General features: G+C 44.7%; 1 pseudogene; it reads right to left on the reverse strand.

Moving 5' to 3' along the window:
* Positions 1–305: 305 nt before the first annotated feature.
* LOC101038130 (required for drug-induced death protein 1 pseudogene) lies at positions 306–809 on the reverse strand (annotated as a pseudogene).
* Between the last annotated feature and the right edge of the window lie 3,761 nt (positions 810–4,570).

Raw genomic sequence — 4,570 nt, forward strand, 5'->3', positions numbered from 1 at the left:
TGCCTTCAGCCCACAGCCTTTCCAGGAGAATACAGCAAATCAATCATCTGGCTCCAGTAACATCCTCTTCCTCGCCCCAAGATTCTGCTGTACGTCCGTACTGCTCGGATCTGTCGAGTGTGGGCCTCCACCGCAGCACCTGCCACCTTCACGTGAAGGCTCTGGCTTCAGCACACCAGCTCCACTCTCAAACCTAACCTCTGCTGAATTCTCAGCAGGATTGACCATTGGGTCCACGGAGGACTGAGAGACGTGAGCAGCTCAGCAGATGGGCAGGGGTGACTCATTCATCCTACTCACGTGATTCAGCAAAGAAAGGCGTGTTTTCTCTTCCAAGTAGGCTGTGTGCGCTCAAGTCTGAGATGCTCCAGATTCACACGGTTCCCACAGCAGGGAATCCCGTTAGCGCACGGAGGATCCACACTGGTGGCTGCCCCAAACGGGGCGGAGTAGGCTGCAGCGAAGCCTTGCAGCCCGATGACCGCGTAGCAGCCTCCTTTCATCAGGACCCTCCCGACATTCTTGCCGCACTTCTTCAGCTGCCGCCGGTACCTCCTCCTGGGCTTCTCGCCCGGCGCCGGCTCCTCCAGTGGCTCGTAGCGGTCGGGCAGGGGGGCTAGGTGCACCCTCCGCGCGCCCGCCACGCTCACCCCGCTCTCCCTCGCCGCCGCCTCCGCCTCCTCTCCCGACTCCAGGTGGCCCAGGATGGTGGCCACCTCCTCGTCCCCCTCGGTCTGCCCTCGCCCTCGGGGCCCGCGGCGCAGGAGGCTGCTCTCCGCCTTGGATCGGAGCCTGGCTCCCACCGTCATGATGCTGCGGACCCTCTGGCGAAGGTCCGAGCGCCAGGACGCCAACCTTTGCTCCCCGCCCGCTTCTCTGCCTCTGCGCGGATGGCGCGGGGGTTGGGGGAGTTGATAAGTTTAAATAAATTAAGGCTCATGGATAAGATTGATTGTTACAACATACAGAGACAAACAGGGTCGGCATAACGCTGTGAGAGAGAGAGAGACAGAGTGTGTGTGTGTGTGTGTGTGTGTGTGTGTGTGTGTGTGTGTGTATCTCCATATATCTATACTACTGGTCAGAAGAGCAAATTGTACAACACATTAATCACATGTTATCACTACTTGGTGGAAGAACAGGTGGCTTTCATTTCATTTTACTTTTTAAAGTTTTCCTAGCTTTCTTCAAGGAGTATTTGTTACTGTATTGGAGGATGAGTTTGAAGAAACCTCGTTTAAAATTGTTTATTGTAGTAAAAGACACATAGTATAAATTTTGCCATTCAAGCTATTTTTAAGTATACAATTTGGTGGGATTAATTATATTCATAATGTTGTTCAACCATGACCACTATTTATTTCTCAACTGTTTCATTTTCCCCAAGCAGAAACTCTGGACCATGAAACAAGAACGCCTGATTGCCCCCACTCCCTCTATGGTCCTTGATTACCTCTAACCTACCTTCTGTCTCTATGAATTTGCTTATTCTAGATATTATACATAAGGATAATCATGCCACATTTTTTTCTTTTGTGTCTGGTTTACTACACCTGTAATGTTTTCTAGGTTCGTCCATGTTATAGCATGTATCAAAATTTTATTTTTAAAGGATGAATCATATTCCATGGTATGAATGTATCATATTTAATTAATTTATTCACCTGCGGATGAGCATGTGGGTTTTTCTGCCTTTCAGCTATTGAATCACGCTATAATGAGCACTGATGTATCGGTATCTGAGTCCCTACTTTTAATTCTTTTAGATGTGTAGTTAGGAGTAGAGTTTTTGCAACATATGATAATTCTACAATTAACTTTTTGAGAAACTTCTGCTTTTTATGAGAAAAAAATCCACTTTTAAAATTTCGTTGTGATTCAACTTTCAAGAATAGAGTGTAGAAAGGGGCAGGTTGATGTCAGCATCTATCAGTTGTAAAATTGAATGCCTCAAAATGTTATCTGTTTTACACATACGCACACAAGCTAGAAACGTAGGCCAACTTATAGAAAATGTCAATATAGCCGGGCACTGTGGCTCAAGCCTGTTATCCCAGCACTTTGGGAGGCCGAGGCAGGTGGATCACGAGGTCAAGAGATCGAGATAATCCTGATCAAAATGGTGAAACCCCGTCTCTACTAAAAATACAAAACATTATCTGGGCATGGTGGCGCGCGCCTGTAATCCCAGCTACTCAGGAGGCTGAGGCAGGAGAATTGCCTGAACCCAGGAGACGGAAGTTGCGGTGAGCCGAGATCACGCCGTTGCACTCCAGCCTTGGTAACGAGAGCGAAACTCTGTCTCAAAAAAAAAAAAAAAAGAAAGAAAACGTCAATATAAATTTAATTTATCCAAACATCCTTAAGAGCTTTATGTATGCCAAGCACTTAAGGGCTTAAAGCTAAAAGAACTTTTGTGATCAGTAATTCTTTTTGGAACGTTCCAAGTTGCAAAATCACCCCAGAGAAAACCACATCATTGACCTTACTGCAATATTTTGCCAACACTTAAATCTTTTTCTCACATCTCCACAAGCTAAATTTTCAGCAGGCAAACTCCAAGTATTTTCATTTAGGAATTCCTTTTTTCTTTATAATCAGAATGACACTTTAAAAATTTAGTCTGACATTCAATACTCTTCAGTTTAAAGAAAAATTTCTTAGATAACTTGTCAGAAAAGACTGATTGGTTTCATATGGGTCGAATACTTTTAAAATGACAATAATGGAACTTCATAAAGCACATTGTTTTCTCTTGGGCTTAAGACATCTACAGAGGATCCAATTCAAATATGAAGTTTAAGGCCAGGCGCTGTGGCTCAAGCCTGTAATCCCAGCACTTTGGGAGGCCGAGGCGGGTGGATCATGAGGTCGAGAGATCGAGACCATCCCGGTCAAAATGGTAAAACCCCATCTCTACTAAATATACAAAAAATTAGCTGGGCGTGGTGGCACCTGCCTGTAATCCCAGCTACTCAGGTAGCTGAGGCTGGAGCATTGCCTGAACCCAGGAGGTGGAGGTTGCGGTGAGCGGAGATCACGCAATTACTCTCCAGCCTGGGTCACAAGAGCGAAACTACGTCTCAAAAAAAAAAAAAAGAAGAAGGCTGGGTGCGGGGGCTCACGCCTGTAATCCCAGCACTTTGGGAGGCCGAGGTGGGTGGATCATAAGGTCAAGAGATCGAGACCATCCAGGCCAACATGGTGAAACCCCGTTTCTACTAAAAATACAAAAAATTAGCTGGGCGTGGTGGCGCGTACCTGTAATCCCAGATACTCAGGAGGCTGAGGCAGGAGAATCGCCTAAACCCAGGAGGCGGAGGTTGCGGTGAGCAGAGATCGCGCCATTGCACTCCAGCCTGGGTAAAAAGAGAGAAACTCTGTCTCAAAAAAAAAGAAAGAAAGAAAGGGTTTCTGAACTCCTGCAAACACACACCCCTTTATTTCTGTAAGTTGAATGTACACATTGACAACGATTCTCACTACAGCCTGTACCCCCATCCACTCTGGAATGTCCAAATGCACCTTTTAGAAGAAATGTGTTTCTAACTCACTGAATCTAAACATAGTTGCAACTTCCTAAATGGAACCAACACACAGGGGATCAGGTTGTAAGTAGGGGGTCTTCTGTGTTTTAAACGCATTCTTACAGCTAACTCTTAGATGCCAGTATAGGGCCGGAAACGACTGTTCCTACATTCTCCAAAGAAAGGGTTTTTGAACTGCTGAAATGCAAATCAATTTAACTCTGTAAGATGAATGCACACATTGACAACCATTCTGCTAGATAGCTCTGTTTTTGTTTTAGAGCCGGATACTTCTCTTTGCAGCCTTTGCTCCCATGCAGTCTGGAATGTCCAAATGCACCTTTTAGAAGAAACGTGTTTCTAACTCGCGGAATCTAAATACAGATGCAACTACCAAAAGGAACCAACGCATAGCAGATCAGTTTGTAAGAACCGGGTCTTCTTTGTTTTAAACGCATTCTTACTGCTAACTCTGATATGCCACAATACGGCTGGAAATGACTCTTTCTACATTCTCCAAAGAAATGCTTTCTGAACGGCTGCAAAAACCCATCAGCTTAACTCTGTAAGTTGAATGAACACATCGACAACCATTCTGCTAGATAGCTCCATTTTGGTTTTAGAGCCAGATATTTCTCATTACAGCCTGTATTCCCATCCACTCTGGAATGTCCAAAGGCAGCCTTTAGAAGGAACGTGTTTCTAACTTGCAGAATCTAAAAATAGATGCAACTTCCTAAAAGAAACCAACACACAGCAGATCAGTTTTTAAGGAGTGGGTCTTCTGTGTTTTAAACGCATTCTTACTGCCAACTCTCATATACCACTATAGGGCTATAATTGACTGTTTCTACATTCTACAAATAATGCGTTTCTGAACTGCTGAAAACACACATCAGTTCACATTTGTAAGCAGTAAGAATGCTTTTAAAACACAGAAGACACGGTTCTTACAAACTGATCTGCTATGCATTGGTTCCTTTTGGTAGTTGCGTCTGTATTTAAATTCAGCGAGTTAGAAAAACGTTTCTTCTAAAAGCTGC

Source organism: Saimiri boliviensis, chromosome 12, assembly GCF_048565385.1.
Source record: "Saimiri boliviensis isolate mSaiBol1 chromosome 12, mSaiBol1.pri, whole genome shotgun sequence".
Lineage (NCBI taxonomy): Eukaryota > Metazoa > Chordata > Mammalia > Primates > Cebidae > Saimiri > Saimiri boliviensis.